At 40.6% G+C, this 21,088-nt stretch overlaps 1 protein-coding gene across 4 annotated transcripts in view; it reads left to right on the top strand.

The window, feature by feature from the left end:
• Nucleotides 1-21,088, top strand: part of LOC109931797 (AMP deaminase 2) — a 163,481-nt gene that overhangs the window by 67,727 nt on the left and 74,666 nt on the right. The window contains exon 1 of one of the 4 annotated variants that reach the window (XM_048612069.1): nucleotides 4,889-5,081. The exons of the other annotated variants lie outside the window; for them this stretch is intronic. The gene's annotated coding sequence lies outside the window, so the exon portion shown is untranslated. Of the gene's footprint in view, nucleotides 1-4,888; nucleotides 5,082-21,088 lie in introns of those variants that run through there. 4 annotated transcript variants of the gene reach the window in all.

Here is a 21,088-nt window from a genome sequence, read left to right as displayed (position 1 = left end):
AAGCTCATGACAATCATAACCATGCATGTCTGTGTTAGTATTTCCAGAGAACCACGTTAATTAAACATCAACATTGATAAGTAAAAGTCTAATTCTCAGCACCAGGTGTACTGGGAATTTCATGGTTTCGAAGTTCCCAGGAAACTTCAGTGATTTATTTTAGGATTTTATCAATGACCCTTATTGCCTGTTCTGAAATATTTTTCCACCATAATTAAACTTCTTTCACACTAACGTTGTAGTACTGAAGTTAAGAGGTATCTTTAGCATGATAATGTATAACAAGCAAACAGCAATGTATTTTTTTCAATGTGGTGGCCTCAAAATTCTGCAAATATTCCATAAGCCTACTTTTTTGTGAAACACAAACTTTCCAGAAAAGTATTACTTTATTGTAATGTGCAGTTTTACACTGATTAACAAATTTGTGCAGTTGCTTATTTTGTCGACATAATATTATTAACAGTGAACAGTGACATTAGTTTCATGTTAGTTTCTTAATTTTATACAAGGAGAGTTTGATCAAGTTCAGGGCATATTATTGCCAGCCATGGCATGGGAGGACGGTAGACCACATCCAATCGGAGCTCGTGGAGTTTCAGTTATGTAAAATATTGAGATTCTTCTATCTCACCACCAGAACACACTGCAGTTTGGAACATGTGCACGATGTGGCATTTAATTCTTATTTCCGTGCATGCAGACAGCTACTAACTGGAATGTTTTCACAGGAAAATTAATCAGACACTTCATAGAAGTAGTAGAAAGGAAATCAAAAGATCTTTGTGATAGGCTGGGAACAAAACTTGTACAGTGCTATATTCCGTTTTCTTTAACTGCCTCATAATCTTGAACTTGAATGTGGATGGAAACTAAAGAAACCTACTTCAAAAATGAGGACTCCCTTTTCCATCCAATTTTTAAATGTCATAAAATTTCCATAAGTAGCTACAGCATAAAGAGAGGAAGGTTACAAGTTCCATTCCTGATCCTGAATCTTATTGAATTCCTGGTTCAGGGAGTGGAATCATAGATTCCCTACAGTGCAAAAAGAGGCCCTTTGGCCCTTTTGAGTCTGTACCGATCCTCGGAGCATCTCGGCCAGACCCAACCCCATCCCTGTAACCCTGCATTTACTATGGCTCATCCATTTAGACTACACATCCCTGGACACCATGGACAATTTAGCATGGCAAATCTACCTAACCTGCACATCTTTGGACTGAGGAAGGAATCCAGAGCATCTGGTGGAACCCAAGCAGACACAGGGAGAATGTGCCAATTCCACACAGATTGTCACCCCAGGCTAGAATCAAACTTGGATCCCTGGCTCTGTGAGGCAGCAGTGCTAACCACTCCTAAACAGGAATCCATATAGGGGCTTCTCTCCATGATTGATTAATTGCAAACATTCAGAGTTGAGCATTATTCTAGAACAATAACAACTGTTGAGTACCAGTTTGGAACTACTACCCAAGAACTCCATCAAGGAGTCACCACCTTCAAGGAGCAGAGAAGATATGTTTATATATCTGAAAAAATTGCACATTCTTTAATGGCTATTGAGTAGAAGTTATTTGTCTGTATTGGAGCAAATAGCTTTGTGAAGAACAACATATAACAAAGATCAGGGCAGCCCGGTAGCACAGCTGTTAGCACTGCTGCCTCATACTGCCAGGACCTGTGTCCAATTCCAGTTTCGGATGACATCCTGTGTGGAGTTTGCATGTTCTCTGCATATCTGAGTGTGTTTCTGCCAAGTTTCCTCCCACAGTCCAAAAATTTGCAAGTTAGGTGGATTGTCCATGCTAAATTACCTTGTAGCGTCCAGGGATGTGGAGGCTAGGTGGATTAGCCATGGTAAATACAGGAAAGGGTAGGGTTCTGGTGGGATGCCCTTTTGGGGATCAGTGCAGACTTGATGGGCGAAATGCCCTCTATCTACACTATAGGGATTCTATAACAAAGAAATGCTACATTAACTTAAAAAATTGTTCATTTCCCTTACTCCCATATAAATTTTTATTTGACCTTATTGGAAATTGACTGAAGGATACTGCAGTTTGTTTTAAGAAGTGATAAATGTAGGTTACAGTTAGGAAGCGGAGGTGAAGGACTGAGTGCTTTGGTTGAGGAAACTAGTAACAATTCATGGTAAACACTAGGGTGAGGCAAATCAAAACATCATTGATATTTGTGGAATCTTCCATACGGCTTAAAGGATTGTAGATTATAGCTGAAACATAGAAGATGAGAGCGGGAGGAGGCCATTCGGCCTTTCAAGCCTGCTCCGCCATTCATCACAATCATGGCTGATCATCCAACTCAGTACCTTTTAATGCTGCTTTCTCCCCATATCCTTTGATCCTATTCACCCCAAGTGCTATATCTAGCCGGCACTTGAATACATTCAATGTTTTGGCATCAACTACACCCTGTGGTAATGAATTCCACAGGCTCACCACTCTTTGGGTGAAGAAATGTCTCCTTATCTCCGTCCTAAATGGTCTACCCCGAATCCTCAGACTGTGATCCCTGGTTCTGGACACACCCACCATCGGGAACATCCTCCCTTCATCTATCCTGTCTAGTCCTGTCAGAATTTTATACGTCTCTGAGATTCCCCCTCATTTGTCTGAACTCCACTGAAAACAATCCTAATGCATGTGACAATTTCGGCCTTATTATCAGCACAAAAGGAAACTGAAGTAACGAACTAGCCTGGTCCAGGAAAGCTCCTTCTTGAGCTTCAGGTTCTAATCATGACCAAAACCTGTCAGCACTAGATAAATTCATTTATCCAACAGCACTCTCTCTCTGTTTACTCTGATGCGAAACATGGAAAAACTGCCAAATGCAATTGAAGCATTCAGTAATCTTCAACCATCAGCTGGGAATGAAGAGTAAATCTGCCTACCAAACTGAAAGTTGATGGAGCAGTAGTCCTGACTACGTATGCGAGACCTGTAATTGTGTGGCAGTGTCATACCAAAAAGTACAATAGCTTTCACTTGTCCCATCTTTAGAAAGCAAAGAGAAAACACCACAAGGAGAGTAAGTCCTGAGCTAGCATCTTTTACAAAACTCAGTTATCTGTGGTATCTGGTTCTGTTTGCTTTCAGGGTGCAGGTCAACTTTAGCAGTCACTCACTGGAAGTCTATCAAAAACCCCAGGTGATGAATACAGCATTGTTACCTCAAAGGACAAACAAGAAATTGAGGCATGGGTCAGATCATATGACCAGACGTTTGTCTTACTTGACAAAAAGTATGAACAGCTTGCGTGTTAAGGTTAAAGGCCACCCTGGTTGTTTCTAGCTGCTGTTACAAACTTATTAGGGAATGTTGACAAACAGCGCCAGCAATCTGGGTTCGATTCCACCCTCTGGCGACTGTGTGGAGTTTGCACATTCTCCCTGTGTCTGCGTGGGCTTCCTCCGGGTGCTCCGGTTTCCTCCCGCAGTCCAAAGATGTGCAGATTAGGTAAATTGTTCATGCTAAATTGCCCTGTAGTGTTCAGGGATGTGTAGATTATGTTGGTTACAGGGGGATGGGTCTGGGTGGGATGGTCTGAGGTTTGGTGTGGACTTGTTGGGCCGAAGGGCCTGTTTCCACACTGTAGGGATTCTATGATTCTATGATAAAACATAGTCAATCTCTTGTCATACGTCAGTCTTGCCATCCTTGGAATCACCCTGGTAAACCTTCGATGCACTCCCTCGAGAGCAAGAGCATCCTTCCTCCGAGAAGGAGACCAAAACTGCCCGCAATATTATAGGTGTGGTCTCAACAAGGTCCTTTGACACTACAACAACACAACCCTGCCCCTATGCTCAAACCTCTCACAGTGAAGGCCAGCATACCATTTGCCTTCTTTACTGCCTGCTGCATCTACATGCTTATCTTCAGTGACTGGTGCACAAGGACACCCAGGTCCCACTGAACACTTGCCTCTCCCAATTTACAGCCATTCAGGTAGTAATCTGCCTTCTTGTTTTTGCTTCCAAAGTGAGAAAAGGCTTAATGAAGTCCTCATGAGCGATATTTACTTTCAGGTTGTGATTGGTGCCATATTAGAATGATGCACAAGCTTTTGAGCACCTTTTGTTGGAAGGCAAATAATCGAAGAGAAATTGCTGGAAAAGCTCAGCAGGTCTGCCAACATCTGTGGAGAGAGAAGCTTGAGTTAACATTTCGAAGCAGAGTTTTTATTTCAGATCTCTGGCATTGGCATTTGTTTGTTTTTAAATGAACAGCCACGTGTTTTGTATGTTTCCAATGTGCAGTATTGGCAGCATGAAGAGTTGGCTCCTAGAAACTTTGAGAGTTGAGCCCACATCTCACTAATGTTGCAGTGTGCCACTGTATGAATACTGGCTTCTGTTCTGTTCACTTGGAGGTGGTGGAGTTGAAGGATATCTAAGGTTGCAGGCTGAGAAGAACAGCATGGAAAATGCATGTTGGAAAAGTACTGTTGCAAATGACTGGGTGGCACATGATGGCTTGGTGTTTGCCCCAGTGTCTTTGATCTGTTGACACTCAGCAATGCAGTCAGCACTTCTGTCAGTTACAGCGGTAAAGGTGAAATCATTGTCTTAGTTTGAAAAGACGGGTGAAAAAGACATTTCTGACTACCCACTTTGGATTGGTCCTTGCTTGGTCGGTTGTTAAAGCTGCTATAATCAAGTACGGGTATTACTTCCTAACTAGTCCTGATCTGTTCCGGTCCTGGACCTCTTTTGTACTTCGTGCTTGCCTTGGGAGGGATTTGCATTCATTAACCCCTCCTCCTCCAGCTGGCGGTGACAGTGGCCGCTGCTGTTAACGGGCTATTTAAAGGCGGTTCGATGCTGAGGCTGAGAACTGATGTAGCTTTGCGTCGGGGAAAAGAAGCAGGACCTTTCCTTCTCTGGCTGCTGCAGACATCCCCATGTATCTCGGCGCGCCTCCGTTTTGTGTCCGTGCTACTATTAATTACATCGCAAGCCGGGTAGACGGAGCAAATCAGTTTGAAATCTAGCACAGCATCGCCTTGCAAATTCCCCTCCCCCATTCTCTTTCCCTCTGCTTGTCGTTGCCTGGTAGGTAGCATATTGCGCGACGCAGTTGTTTTGTTTAAAGTTGCGATTTTTCTGTTGTGGCCGAAATTAATTGCAATGAATTTATAGGTTGCAAGGTTTATACTGCGGTCCCTAGTAATTAATGCCGACATGTTGAGATGGCACGTTATATTAATGTAATTTTTACTGTGCTCCCGAGGGACCAAGATATTGTTTTAATTGAGCTGCTACTTCCTCTGTGCTGCAGTTTATTAAGTACAGAGGCAATTAGCAATGAAACTGAATTTGCCTTTTTTATTGTCTGGATTTTCGACAGGTTATGCAGTGATCTTAAGGGCGGTTGCAGGATTTATTTTGAAGACTGCATTTACTGTAATTGCCCATTTCCCTGAAGAAAATCTCTACAGTCTTGCACCCTCTTCGGGTTTAATTTGAGACTTGTCTCAGAAAGTCAATCTATTTTGGGGAAATACTGCTTTTAAATGGGCACGTTCATCTCTTTTTCCCATTGCAACCACTGGTATAATTTACACAAAGTGCTGCATCGATCTTGTCTTCGTGAAATAACTGAAGAATCATGCCTAAAACTTATATTGGTTGGAGTTTCTGTGACAGGTCTGGTTAAAAAAGAACATTCTGACATTTATCGCCATTGTGAAATTTAGCATTTTTGTGGACACACATTGGTACAAAAATGTGCACATTTTAATTAATGATTTGCAATATTTTTGTTAGTTTTCTGTATTTTTTTGTTAAAAGTACATTTGAAAATGTGATTCGTATCTTGTTAGATGCATCACATCTCTATGTACAATGTTAATGTGGTAAACTAGACATTGTAATAAATATGAAACTCAAATATGTATATTAATTCTTCAATTGTATATAGCAAGCTTGTTCAAACAAAACTATCTTTGCAATATTCAGTAAAGGAAAATAATTCACTGAATCAGATGGAAATACTTGGACAGCACCCCTTGAGGAGAAACAATTAACATTTTCAGATCAATGTTGTTTTTGCGTAAGTGGAAGAATTTAAAAAGATAATAGTTTCCAGACAAAGGCAAAAAAAGGGACTGGAAGATTTATGATTGACAGAACAGCAGGAGTGTTTAAATGACAGAGGGAATAATGTTACAAATCAAAAGGAAGTGCTAATGGCACCAGTGAAAGAGCATGTGTAAATGGCAACAACAGTACCAGTCCCAGTATCTCCAGTCTGACAAAATGGGATAGTGGTTATAATCTAAAACTGTTGAATTCAAATACTGTGTGTGGAAGATGATAAAGTGCTGTGGTGCATGCAGGAGGTACCATCCATAATTTTCATTCTTTTCACAGTACGGTACAGTATTCTAATTCTTCTCTGTATGAAACATTATAGATGATTGAACTTGGATTATTTTAAATGTTGAGTGAGCTTTATTCCTCCCAGTCCTAGAATAATCTAATAAAAATAATTGCAGTTGTTTTCTTTCTATTTACATATACAGCTTAAAATTATGTTGAATTAGGCATACTTACTTTCTCTAACTCTTTTGATTCAAAAAAGTTTGATAGTTAATGATTAGTATTCACAGTAGGTTTGTTGCCCTAATGCTTTAAGCATCGCATGCCATGGCACCACTTGCATAAAACTGCACATTCGCTCTCGGAGCAACAACCCAGAAGATCTATCACACTCATTTATATTGTAAACAAAAAGACCAGTTTCATGATTCTCGAATATGTGCCAGGGGAATGAAGGAGAAATGAACTTCAGATTCTCGTTTCTAATTTCAGAAGTTTGATTGCTTTTGTGTTTTGGTGAACGCACATGGGTGGAATTAAGACCAGTGATCTCCAGCTTGACAGTAGATTAAGTGTGCAATCATGCCCACATGCCTGCCTCATGGTTTGTAGTCAGCAGCACAAATCTTGCATTGTTATGAATCCATAATTGGAGGGAGCTGACATTTTCCTCCACTCGCTTTCAATTTAGGATTTATTGAGAGGTATACAGAAAAATCGGTCAGTTGACTTGATAGCTGAATTGCGATGCAGAGTGATGCCAACATGTAGGTTCAATTCTCACACCATGAAGAACTCTTCTTTCCAACCTCTCCCCTAGACTGAGAGATGGTGACCCTTGGGTTAAACCACCACCAGTCGTGTTTCTCTCTAATAAGAGAACAGTTCTGTGATCCAGTAGGACTAAGTTGACTTTACCATTTCACATAAAAATATATTGCCGTATGTCAGAGTATCTACAGTAAAACTTCCATAATAAAAATTAACAAGCTTACATCAACTTGGAGTGGCCTTCTCAATTGGATAAAGGACCTTGATTTTAATTTGGAGTTTAGAAACGCGGTTATTGATTTGGCATGAAATAGTACTGTAATTATGGAAATATTCAGTCTTTCTGCATGCTATATGAACAAATTTAAATAGCATACTATGATTTTAAACATGTTTTATCAATGGTAGCTTCTACTATTTCGTTTGAGTTGGTTTCTAAGTGTCTAAGCAATATTAATGTTTGAAACATGGCATGGCCACTCCTTTTATAAAACCACATATTCACACTCAAGCTTAAGGCTTTAGTTGGATCAGTACATGTTTGCAACTCCCTTTGCCCTTGTATCCCTATTTCAAGAATTATTCCTGAATGTTGCACACTGATTTGCACACTTATTGTTGTAACATCTGCTGCCGCCATTGTGAACCGAGGTGACACAACATGATGTGGCTCCACGCCAAACACCAGAATGGAAATGAAAGTTGGTATGAGATATAAGGCTTGGTTATGAAACGCATTGATGGGGCTCTGATCAATTTCTTAAAAATTAGTCAACAATACATCTTAGTCATTCTCTTCTACCCAATAGCATTCAGTACACAAGGAAGATGCAGAAAAGATGTCAATGTTGAAAATTGGAAATTAAAATACCTACTAGAAACAGTTTATCTGCATATGTAAGTTTAGTTGATTTGGTGTAATCTTGTGTTGGTTTGTTCTTGAAATGAATGTTCCAAATGAACGTGTATATAGGATAGTTATTCAACAAAAACAATAGAAAGTGTAGTAATATTATTAACAGTACCTCAGTTTGTGCAGTTTCAGCTAGCAGAATCTTGCACAATACAATCCTGGGACATTTATTAATGATATTTTAATATAATCTATGGATTAATAAGTGTTCAAGATCAAGAAGAAGCCATATCCATCCCTCTGCCTGCTAATTATATTTCCTAAGCAATGACTAACCCTAGTTGCTTTCTGTAATCCTGTAGATTAATTATGCATACTGTTAAATTAATATGAATTTTTGAGCAGTGTTTTAACATTTACACAGCTGTACCTACAGGGTTTTGGTGCCTTTTCTAGTTTACCTTTTACATTATGGAGCCAGAATTAGCAGCATTAAATTCCAAGAGATTAATCACATTGGCAGCATAGATGCATGTTAGTTGTTTCTTGAATCATTTTTATGCTACTCATTAAATCTATCACCATTTTCAAGTACGAGAAGTTCCACCTGATGACTGCTAGAGGTCTTAAATTTCTATAGGTGATTTCTTCGGGGTTTAAGATCTTTGTAAGCTCTACTTCATGCTGCAAATTGGGCACAAGCTGCTCACAGATTTTAGTCCAGCAGTAGTAAAATGAGAACAATGAAACACTATTGAGTAAGTTTACCTAAATACTTGCGCCTCGTCAAACTCTTGTACCTACAGATAAGGATACCTACATCCTTAATTTTTAATTAGAACTGTAACTAGTGCTGTATTTGGAAAAAAAAGATAAATCTTTTCTAAAGACAAAAATGTGCAGATTGGCTGGTATTGATACCTTATTAGGTGTTTAATTCAAAGAGATGTGGTGCACTCTGATGCTAAAACTGTAAACATGATTAACTATCTTTAAATATCAAATCAGAAAATATTTTAATGCAAATCTAGGTTTGAATTTTATGATAGGCAGTGAAGCATCAGCTGACTTCAAAGCCAGTTACCCACAAAGATCCACCAGTGTCTGTGGCATGAATTTCCCTTCTTTGCTAGTGCTAGCTTGATTTTGGTGTCACCTTGAGATTTGACTTTCAGCAATGTGGTTTAATTCAGATTTAGCAGCCAACAACGTCAAAGGACTGTCACAAACAACATGTCAGGATGTTTTTAAAAAAAAAACTATTCTACCTTTTTATAGCTAGTGAAATAAATGGTGGGCCATTTACCTTGAAAGGAAAAGCTGAAATGTCATGAACTGCTGTAAAAAGTTTTATTCTTTGGAAAATCTATGGACTTGCATTATTACAATGACAGCGTTTAAAATTTCACAAACCCAAAACCAGTTTATTTTTCAGGACCAGAGGGGTTGTTCAACTATGATTATGAAATTAGTACAATATTGAAAACCAAGTTACTCCTCACTCTTTGTTAAAGATTTGTTGAAACATGACTAATGACATAAAGCTGGAAGTTCATGCTAGTTCATGTGATTTCAAAAGTGAGCTAACTGAGGGTTTTTTTTTTAAAAGGAGATAGCTGAAGAGATAGTGGAAGCATTAGTGGTGATTTTTCAGGAATGGCTAGAGTCAGGGAGGGTCCCAGAGGACTGGAAAATCGCTAAGGTGACACCCCTGTTTAAAAAGGGAATAAGGCAAAAGACGGCAAATTACAGGCCGATTAGCCTAACCTCGGTTGTGGGTAAGATTTTGGAGTCCATTGTGAAGGATGAGATTTCTGAATATTTGGAAGTGTATGGTAAAATAGAGCAAAGTCAGCATAATTTCATCAAGGGGAGGTCATGCCTGACAAATCTGCTAGAATTCTTTGAGGAAGTAACGAGCAGGGTAGACCAAGGATAGCCAATGGATGTTATCTACCTGGACTTCAAGAAGGCCTTTGATAAGGTGCCACACAGGAGGCTGAGTAAGATAAGCGCCCACGGTGTTAGAGGCAAGGTTAGCATGGATAGAATATTGACTGTCTGGCAGAAAGCAGAGATTGAGGATAAAAGGGTCTTTCTCAGGATCGCAGCCAGTGACAAGTGGTGTTCCGCAAGGGTCGGTGCTGGGACCACAACTTTTCACTTTGTACATTAATGATCTAGATGAAGGAACTGTGGGCATTCTGGCTAAGTTTGCAGCCGATACAAAGATAGGTGGAGGGACAGATAGTATTGCGGAGGTGGGGAGGCTGCAGAAGGATTTGGACAGCTTAGGAGAGTGGGCAAAGAAGTGGCAGATGGAGTACAACGTGGGAAAGTGTGAGGTCATGCACTTTGTTAAGAAGAATAAAAGGGGCATGGACTGTTTTCTAAATGGGGAGAAAACTCAGAAGTCTGAAGTGCAAAGAGACTTGGGAGTTCTAGTCCAGGATTTTCTCAAGGTAAACTTGCAGGTTGAGTCAGTAGTCACGAAGGCAAATGCAATGTTGGCATTTATTTTGAGAGGACTTGAATATAAAAGCAGGGATGTACTACTAAGGCTTTATAAGGCTCTGGTCAGGCCACATTTGGAGTATTGCATGCAGTTTTGGGCCCCATATCTCAGGAAGGATGTACCGGCCCTGGAGCTGGTTCAGAGGAGGTTCACGAGAATGGTCCCAAGAATGAGAAGCTTAACATATGAGGAACGTTTGAGGACTCTGGGACTATACTCATTGGAGTTTAGAAGGATGAGGGGGGATCTAATTGAAACTTACGGAATACTGATGGCCTGGACAGAGTGGATGTTGGGAAGATGCTTCCATTGGTAGGAGAGACTCGGACCCGAGGGCACAGCCTTAGAGTAAAAGGAAGACCTTTTAGAATGGAGATAAGGAGAAACTTCAGCCAGAGAGTGGTGACTCTATGGAATTCACTGCCACGGAAGGCTGTGGAGGCCAGGTCACTGAGTACATTGAAGACTGCGATAGATAGGTTCTTGATTATCAAGGGGATCAAGGGTTACGGGGAGAAAGCAGGAGGATGGGGTTGAGGAACTTATCAGCCATGATTGAATGGCGGAGCAGGCTCGGTGGGCCCAATGGCCTAATTTCTGCTCCCGTGTCTTATGGTCTTATGGTCTTAAAAAAAACTCGAGTGGCATGTTGGGTTACAGGGGAATGGGTCTGGGAGGGATACGCTGAGGGTCGGTGTGGGCTTGTTGGGCCAAAGGGCTGTTTCCACACTGTAGGGATTCTATGTTATTCTATCTCTGACAGCAATTACATTTAACTATAGCATGTAACACTACAGCAGAAGAGAGATCAAAATGATATCTGCACATCTTTGATGAGGCAAGCCACATTTGAGTGACTTGCTTGCAGAATCTGCCAACTTTGCTATATTTAAATTTCCCCACTCCTGCCAATTAACCTTCCTGTTTTCCATCTTATTTTAACAACATATTTTCTGCATTCTGCCCTACCTGTTTTGCAAATTATTCATTTTCAGTTGCCAGATTTACTTAGGAACTTATTGATTATTAACCATTCGCTTTTGCTTAAACACTGGTAAATCAGACTGTATTACTGTTACAGGCAATACTTATTGAACCACAATGAGCATTTCAGAGATTTCACAAACCCCATCATTTGACCCCATCATTTTGTAGGGATAAACTTGTCTGGTTTTGATGTACCATTCCAAAACGTTTGCAAATTGAAAAGTGATCTTAAGACGGAACAACTGAAATACTTAAGTGCGTTCCAATGAAAATAATAATTTCTATTCCATTTCTTTAGGTTATTGGGAAATAACAGAAAAGTACAGATACACATCAAACATGTGCAAAATGCTTCTCCACAGAGGAGGCATTCAAATGGTGATCCACTGAACTGTCCTTGAGCATCTTTTTGTGGATATTTGAACAAAGCCAATGTCGGAGCTCGAAGTGTTCTTTCACCTGCCATACCTCATAACTAAACTGGTGCACAAATCCCAAATTAGCATAAAAAGAAAAGGTGTGGGAACAGTGGAATTAAATATTTACTTGAGTATTGTTATTGTATTGGTTGGAAACTTAAAAGCAGTTTTGGGCCATTCTGCTCTTTGTTTTCCAATCATGAGAGCACGGACTTAATTCCGCTTTGCTGTCTGCTCACCATAACCTCCTGAAACTTCTCCAATAAATCAAAAATCTGTGTCATACCTGAATGTCTCCAATGATTGGTTAGGTCACTTTTGGAATACTGTTCAATTCTAGTCTCCCTGCTATAGGAAGGATGTTGTGAAACTTGAAAGAGTTCTGAAAAGATTAACAAGGGTGTTAAAAACCTAAAGAACTGCGGACGCTGTAAATCAGGAACAAAAACAAAGTTGCTGGAAAAGCTCAGCAGGTCTGGCAGCATCTGTGGAGGAGAAAACAGAGTTAAGGTTTCGGGTCTGGTGACCCTTCCTCAGAACTAATGGTGGCTGGGAAAACATCAGTTTACATGCAGAAAATAGGGAGGTGGGTGGAGTAGGGAGTAAATGATAGGATAGAGCTCAAAGAGAGAGAAAGACAGTTGGACAGACAAAGGAGTTGCTAACAATCAGGCTGAGAGGGTGAATAGTTGTTAATGGGGACTGTTAGTGACTAACAACAGGGGGTGTGTAGTGGCAGGCTATGTGGTAACAGGGCCTGGTGTGTGGGGTAGGGGGTGGGACATGGGAGAGTTTAGGCCCTAAAATTATTGAACTCAATATTGAGTCCGGAGGGCTGTAGGGTCCCCAAGTGGAAACTGAGATGTTGTCCCTCCAGCTTGCGTTGGGCTTCGCTGGAACACTGCAGCAAGCCAGAGACACAGATGTTGGCCAGGGAACTGGGTGTGCGTTAAAGTGGCAGGCAACAGGTAGTTCAGGGTCTTTTTTTGTGAGCAGAACGTAGATGTTCTGCAAAGCGGTCGCCAAGTCTACGCTTTGTTTCCCCAATGTAGAGGAGACCACATTGTGAGCAGTGAATGCAGTAGACTAGATTCTGGGAAGTGCAGGTGAAGTGTTGCTTCACCTGGAAGGTATGTTTGGGCTATTGGATTTTGGGGAGGGAGGAGGTAAATGGGCAGGTGTTACACCTTCGTCGGTTACAAGGGAAGGTGCCGTAGGGCTGTGGGGAGGTGTTGGAGGTGAAGGAAGTACAAGGATGTTGCTGGGATTGGAAGGTTTGAGCTATAGGGAGAGGCTGAATAGAATGGGGCTATTTTCCCTGGAACATTAGAGGCTGAGGGGTGACCTTATGGAGGTTTATCAAATCACAAGAGGCATGGAAAGGGTGAATAGCCAAGGTCTTTTCCTTCGGGTATGGAAGTCCAAAGCTAGAGGGCATAGGTTTAAGGTGAAAGGGGAAATATTTAAAAGGCACCTAAGGGGCAACGTTTTCATTTGAAGGGTGGTTTGTGTATGGAATGAGCTGCCAGAAGAAGTGGTGGAGGAGGGTATGATTACAACATTTAAAGGGCATCTGGATGGGTATATGAATAGGAAGGGTTTAGAGGGATGTGGGCCAAATGCTGGCAAATGGGACTAGATTAATTTGGGATATCTGGTCGGCATGGACAAGTTGGACCAATGGGTCTGTTTCCGTGTTGTACAGCTCTATGATTCTATGACTCAGCACCACAGCGCTCTGTAGAAGCATTTGAGGTGCAGTTAAGGATGTGAAGAGAGGAGGTTTCATAACTTGTTGATTTATGATCAACCTGTAATCAAAATGATTTGTACCATGATGATGAACTCTATGTTAAGCTCCATAAACAGTGCCTGGTATAGAACAGGCATGGCAGCCTTGGCCACATTTGCTGCAGAGAAAAGGGTAGGCAGAGAAGGTGTACGATTCACTGGTCTCTGTTTTCTCTGGGCTCTCTTCTCAGGGGATCAGCGTTACACTCAAGTTGTTTAACATCTTTACTCCTTTCTAGTATTGTGTGTTTCCTTGGACAAGTGGTCCTTTTGATGTATTGACAACACATGGAAAGAATGCTGTTCGTCATTAAGGTTTTCAGTGAGTAGCCTTAAACTGTTGCAGACACTAATTGCTGAACCACAATGAGCATTGAGAAGATTTCACATACCCCCAAAATTGAAGAATCATTTGTCAGTATTAGGCATGTCTGTTTCTGGTATTGTACCTTTTGCAAAGCATTTACACACTGAAAAGTAATCATAACAAGATGCAACAACTGGAGCACCTCAGTGCATTCCAAGTTTTGCTTTCTGTTTGAAAGTGAACTCATTTGTTCATAGACGGGAAAATAACGTAATATTTTTTAATCTATAAAACCTTATTTTCTGTTGCTATACTGTTGTATTTTTTTCTTAATTATAAATTGTTTCTACACTAGAAATTACTTGCATAAAGCTGTAATTCTGTAATTGGAACCTCCTTAGTGGGTATTATCGACCTTTTTCCATTGGAGAAAATTTTATAATGTTCCAATCAAGTCTACTGGCTTAAAATTGACTTAAACTTTATTACTTAGCTGTAAGTGCTGTCAAATTTGAAGTTTTATATTAAAGTATCCAAATGTATGACTTTAAAATGAAGATAACTATTGCTGCAGTGCGTGAGGAAACAATCTCCCACCTTCTCCTCATTTGACTATTGTACTTGGTCTTGACTCTCTGCAACCAAAGTCATGGGAAATCAACTAAAAATATCTAAAACCAATTAGTACATGAAAAATACAAACACAAACTTTATGACTTTAAAGTAGGAATTGAATTTTGTCGTTGTGACCTGTTCCAAATTGTCATGGTCTTCTCAAACCACTTCACATGAACATGGTTTTTACGTTTCATGCAGTTCAAAGTGTGGTCAAATCATAACAAACATGAAGTTAAGTATAATGGTTAAATGGAAGTAAGTATCCAAAAATGGGTTCAAATTTATAGACAACACTTGAATTTGTGTAAAAACCAAAAGAACCGTAGATGCTGTAAATCAGAAACAAAAACAGAAATTGCTGGAAAAGCACAGCAGGTCTGGCAGCATCTATGGAGAGAATTTTTGTGACTTCCTCATCTATTTAGATTACTGGGGTATAGTATAATATGTTAACTGATGGATAGTACTTGTGTAAATGTTTAAATATGAATCTTCAAATCAATTCAGCATCCTAAAGGAACATGGTATGTGATTGACGATGATCCGGAGGCTCGGGGACCGCTTTGCAGAACACCTATGCTCGGTTCACAATAAACAACTGCATCTCCCAGTCGCGAACCATTTCAACTCCCCCTCCCATTCCTCAGACGACATGTCCATCCTGGGCCTCCTGCAGTGCCACAACGATGCCACCCGAAGGTTGCAGGAACAGCAACTCATATTCCACTTGGGAACCCTGCAGCCCAATGGTATCAATGTGGATTTCACAAGTTTCAAAATCTCCCCTCCCCCTACCGCATCCCAAAACCAGTCCAGCTCGTCCCTGCCTCCCTAACCTGTTCTTCCTCCCACCTATCCCCTCCTCCCACCTCAAGCCGCACCTCCATCTCTTACCGACTAACCTCATCCCGCCCCCTTGACTTGTCCGTCCTCCCTGGACTGACCTATCCCCTCCCTAACTCCCCACCTACACTCACCTTTACTGGCCCCATCCCCGCCTCTTCGACCTGTTTGTTTCCTCTCCACCTATCTTCTCCTCCATCCATCTTCTATCCAGTCCCCCCTCTCCCTATTTATTTCAGAACCCCCTTCCCCTCCCCCTTTTCTGATGAAGGGTCTAGGCCCGAAACATCAGCCTCTCTGCTCCTATGATGCTGCTTGGCCTGCTGTGTTCATCCAGCCCTGCACCTTGTTGTCATGGTATGTGATTGATATCAACTCAATGATTTAAATTGGTTTTGACCTGAAATTTTTATTCTTAGATTATGAAAAGTGAGATTCCACTGGGAAATTCAACTTGAAATATGGATTTTTATTCAAACTCATTGAAAATATATCCATTTTTCTTGAATGCTCCTGAAAGGAGAGACAGATTTCCAATTTTTGTGTCTTGCATTTATCTGGACAAACCCAAAAATGCCAAATTTCAAATGTTAAAAATTTATACAAGAGAAAAGAATACTTCTGATTGGTTGGCTAGTCAACTCTGATTATCAAGGTGTAGTCAAAAAGAAAAAAATCCTGATATCAGGTTGTATTTAAGAGAACTTGTTTTACATTGTTGTAAAACTTTTTTTATACTTGTCACATTCCATTCAATGGAAGGTTATTTTGTGGCAAACTCCTGCATTGTTTTTGTTATTCTTGATTACTGAAACAGTTACCACAAAGAATTTTGCTTTTGGTAAAAGTTTTCTAGTGATTTCCATTTTTATGTACCTGATTCCCAGTTCTAGGTCATTTGAGTACAGTAACCTTGGAAGACGTTTGTCTTATTTCCTTCTGTTGTGGCAACTATCTTTTTAAAATTCACTTTAGTTGTGTTTTGTGTTACGTAAATGCAGTGTTCAGCTCAAGTGACATAAAGTAGAACACAGCTTGCTATTTGTGTTATCTTTTGTAAAGCTCAATGCCTGTTTGCTTGAAAATCCCCCAGGTAGGATACTGCGTACAATTCTGGTTGATCTTCTGTAGGAAGAATGTTGTTAAATTTGAGAGAGTGCAATAAAGATTTACAAGGATGTTGCTGGGACTGGAGGGTTTGAGCTTTAGGGAGAAGCTGAATAAGCTGGGGCTTTTTCCCTGGACCATCGGAAGCTGAAGAGTGACTTTAGAGGTTTATAAACTCGTGAGGGGCATGGATAGGGTGAATAGCCAAGGCCTTTTTCCTAGGGTCGGGGAGTCCAAAACTAGAGGGCATATGTTTAAGATGAGACGGGAAAGATTTAAAAGGGTCCTGAGGGGTAACTTTTTCACGCAGAGGCTGGTGTGTGTATGGAACGAGCTGCCAGAGGAAGTGGTGGAGGCTGATAAAATTACAACATTTAGCAGGATCTGAATGGGTATATGATTAGGAAGGGTTTAGAGGGATATGGGCCAATTGCTGACAAATGGGACTAGATTAGATGGGGATGTCTGGTCGGCGCAAACGAGTTGAACCAAAGGGTGTGTTTCCATGATATATAACTCTCTGACTACAATTTGAACACTTTCAAAAACCATACTTTTATCAAATTATGGTTGTAATTTTTGAGATTACAGTTGATTACTGTTCTTAGGTCACGAAATAGATATTACTAACCTGTACTTTCAGTGCTAATTTTTATTTTTCTAGCCTACCAGCATTGGTTGATATTTTTAGTCAAATGATAGCTTACAAACTCTAGGTTGTAACTGATCTACGGAGAAAATAGAAGTGGTATATGTCTTGGGGATTACTCTGAGCGCAGGGTGATATTTAAAGCACCTTTGTTATGCTTTTGCTCCTGTTGAATAAACATTTTTAAAAAAGCAGCTGTCTGCTTTCCATACACTCTGCATTTTTAAAATGTTTTGAATCATAGATCAATGAAGCGGGTATAATAGTCACAACGCTCTTCAGAAATTCACCTATGATGGGCATCTGATAGGTATTGCTCATTAAACCAAATTGAGAAATTTGTGAAATTTGAAGAAGTGACTCAAGTTCTGCAGTGAGTAAGCAAAATAAATACAAACAATACCGATAAAATTTAATGTAAGGCAAGTATAAAGTTTTGCACTAATGAAAAAAGAAGGAATTCCTTTAGTCTTCGTTACTCATGAATCATGTTGGTAATAACTAAGAATAAAGCAGAAAGTGACACAGATCTTGATAGTCTCTGCTAAACATTGCTGCTCTGCATTGTTGCATATAATGAAAAGAATATTGAACTGCATAACAATAGAATGTGAGCTAGAGAAACTCCCTAAAGTGTCAAGGAATTTGAGATAGATGATGTTTTGAGTACTAGTTCCTGCTGCAGAGACGCAAATTTAATTGCAAATTGCTTGCAAATTTCTCAACTATCTCCATTTTTTTTTTGTCAACCTTGATGTGAAAAGAACGTAATTACAGGGCTGCTAATGTAATTCTTAAAAGTGATCTATGCCAAAACAAAATGTGAAATATCACTTCATATTGTGACAATATGAAAGGAGACCATTGGGTTAAAACTAAACTGTGGCTTTAGGAGTTACACTGTGAAGTAGTTATTCATGTAGAAAGTTGCTAAGACTTTGAACGGACTTCTTGGTTTTAAAAAAAAGGGACTACAACAGCACGATTAGGCAAATTTTGGTGTTTATAGATTCATAGAGATCGACACAGAAAAAGGCCCATCAGCCAACCACACTATGCCGATCAAAAACAACCATCTAATTATGCTAATACCATTTTCCGGCACTTGGCCTATTGCCTTGAATGCCTTGGCATCACAAGTGCACACCTAAATACATCTTAAATGATAAGGTTTCTGCCTTGAATGCCGTTAACAGACATTGAGTTCCAGATTCCCACCACCATATGGGTGAAAAAGTTTTCCTTCACATCTGCTCATCTTTCTCTTACCTTATACCTATGCCACTGGTCATTGATCCCTTTTGATGGATTAACTGATACGGTTTTAATTACCTTGCTCTTTCAGGATTATCTTCTTTTCCTGCCTTCCACTTCTCCCCTGCTTTTTTACTGTTTGAATGATTGATAGATGTGCCAGCATTCATTGGGCTCACATGTAAAGAACAGATATTTTTGAGGGCTGCTTCTACACAAAGAAATACCCTTGACTTGGTGCCTGTTTAGGGGTTGAAAATTGTAAAGATTAACAAAGTTGGAGAATTTGCACAATTGGGTTTATGACTGCTTTAGAATTTGTTCCTTTGAAATTGCAATCCGTCATTTTGAATTCAGCCGATATTGTAATAGAATATCATGTTTTCTGACTGCATTTTTCAGCTTACTATTCCATATTTAGTACAATATATACCTTGAGTCATGTTAGGTCATTTCATTATATCAAAGTATACCCCAATACATGGTGTAAAATGTACAACAGTCCTGAGGTTTGTAATTGGTTTTGAGATTGGAATGTGAAGATAGTGGTTTTCTTGTTTTAGTAATATTTGTTACAGTTACACAAATTTTCTTGTGTTTTAGGGTCCATAAAACTGTGGAAAAGTTTTTTTTTGTCTTACATAAAAATACAGTATTAATCAGTCATTTACATTGGTTATGGTTTCAAGCTATTAGATTATTGGCATCTTAATTTACTGGAATAGTTTATCAAACAATAGATAGCATATCAATTTATTAATGGCTGCATAATATATTTTCACAGTAGATATGAAAAACACTATAAATCCAGGAATCTAACTGTTCTTAAGTCCTTACACTTGTGTAGTAAAGACAGAATTTTTTAATTTTACTTTCTTTTTGTTTGTGGACTCCACTGGGTAAAGGATAGTATTTTACAACAGAAAAATCTGAGGAAAGAGTTGTCCTATGTTTTAAAATTAAATTACTGAAACTCAATGTGGGTTATGTTTGTACTGTTGCTTTGCTAATAGGGGGGAAGGTGTAAGAGTGTTGTCCTAGCTCCAGGGTCTGTGTTTAAAGTGAGATTCATCTGGTAACTGATTCCTGATTGGTGTGTGGAGTTGTGAATGCCAGTAGGCCATCACCTTGACAAAAACAAATTGATTGGCTTCTTGGTAATTAACAGCCTGTCACATACAAACTACTATGGCAGAAGCCTTTAGACTGCTGAAAAGGCAGATGGTGTCTCTCTGTTTTTCTCTTTCTCTCTTCAGTAAAATACCCAAGACTTGAATAAAGCCAGTTTATTTTCTCCCACCAGTCACTGTAAGGGTCCACTATATCTATTAATTCAGAAACTCAGCAAATGTTCTAGGGGTCCCGGGTTTAAATCCTACCATGACAAATGGAGGAATTTGAATTCAGCAAAAAAAAATCTGGAACTAAGAGTCTGCTGATGTCCATGAAATCATCATCGCTTGTTGGAAAAACCCATCTGGCTCATTAATGTCCTTCAGGGAAGGAAATCTGCCATCCTCACCTAGTCTGGCCTACATGTGACTTCAGAGCCACAGCAATGTGGTTGACTGTCAAATGCTTTTGAAATAGCCCAGCAAGCCACTCTGTTGTATCAATCGCACAAAATCTGAACAAAGAGATGGAAATGGATGGATCAGTTGGCATTGACCTATGTACGTAAACAATCCCAGAAACAGTGGGGACAACAAGTTGCAGAGCTGGATGAACACAGCAGGCTAAGCAGCATCATAGGAGCAGAAAGGCTGACGTTTCGGGCCTAGACCCTTCATCAGAAATGGGGGAGGGGAAGGGGGTTCTGAAATAAATAGGGAGAGAGTGGGAGGCGGATAGAAGATGGATAGAGGAGAGGATAGGTGGAGAGGAAACAGACAGGTCGAAGAGGCGGGGATGGAGCCAGTAAAGGTGCGTGTAGGTGGGGAGTTAGGGAGGGGATAGGTCAGTCCAGGGAGGACGGACAGGTCAAGGGGGTGGGATGAGGTTAGTAGGTAGGAGATGGGGGTGCAGCTTGAGGTGGGAGGAGGGGATAGGTGGGAGGAAGAACAGGTTAGGGAGGCGGGGACGAGCTGGACTGGTTTTGGGATGCGGTAGGGGGAGGGGAGATTTTGAAGCTTGTGAAATCCACATTGATACCATTGGGCTGCAGGGTTCCCAAGCGGAATATGAGTTGCTGTTCCTGCAATCTTCGGGTGGCATCGTTGTGGCACTGCAGAAGGCCCAGGATGGACATGTCGTCTGAGGAATGGGAGGGGGAGTTGAAATGGTTCGCGACTGGGAGATGCAGTTGCTTATTGCGAACCGCGCGTAGGTGTTCTGCAAAGCAGTCCCCGAGCCTCCGCTTGGTTTCCCCGATGTGGAGGAAGCCACACCGGGTACAGCGGATGCAGTATATCACATTGGCAGATGTGCAGGTGAACATCTGCTTGATGTGGAAAGTCTTCTTTGGGCCTGGGATGGGGGTGAGGGAGGAGGTATGGGGGCAGGTGTAGCACTTCCTGCGGTTGCAGGGAAAAGTGCCGGGTGTGGTGGGGCTGCAGGGGAGTGTGGAGCGGACAAGGGAGTCACGGAGAGAGTGATCCCTCCGGAAAGCAGATAAGGGTGGGGAG

The sequence above is a fragment of the Rhincodon typus genome, chromosome 25 (assembly GCF_021869965.1).
Source record: "Rhincodon typus isolate 14 chromosome 25, sRhiTyp1.1, whole genome shotgun sequence".
NCBI classification, from domain to species: Eukaryota; Metazoa; Chordata; class Chondrichthyes; order Orectolobiformes; family Rhincodontidae; genus Rhincodon; species Rhincodon typus.
Note: the sequence above shows the minus strand (reverse complement) of the source record. Positions and strands in the feature narration are given on the sequence as shown.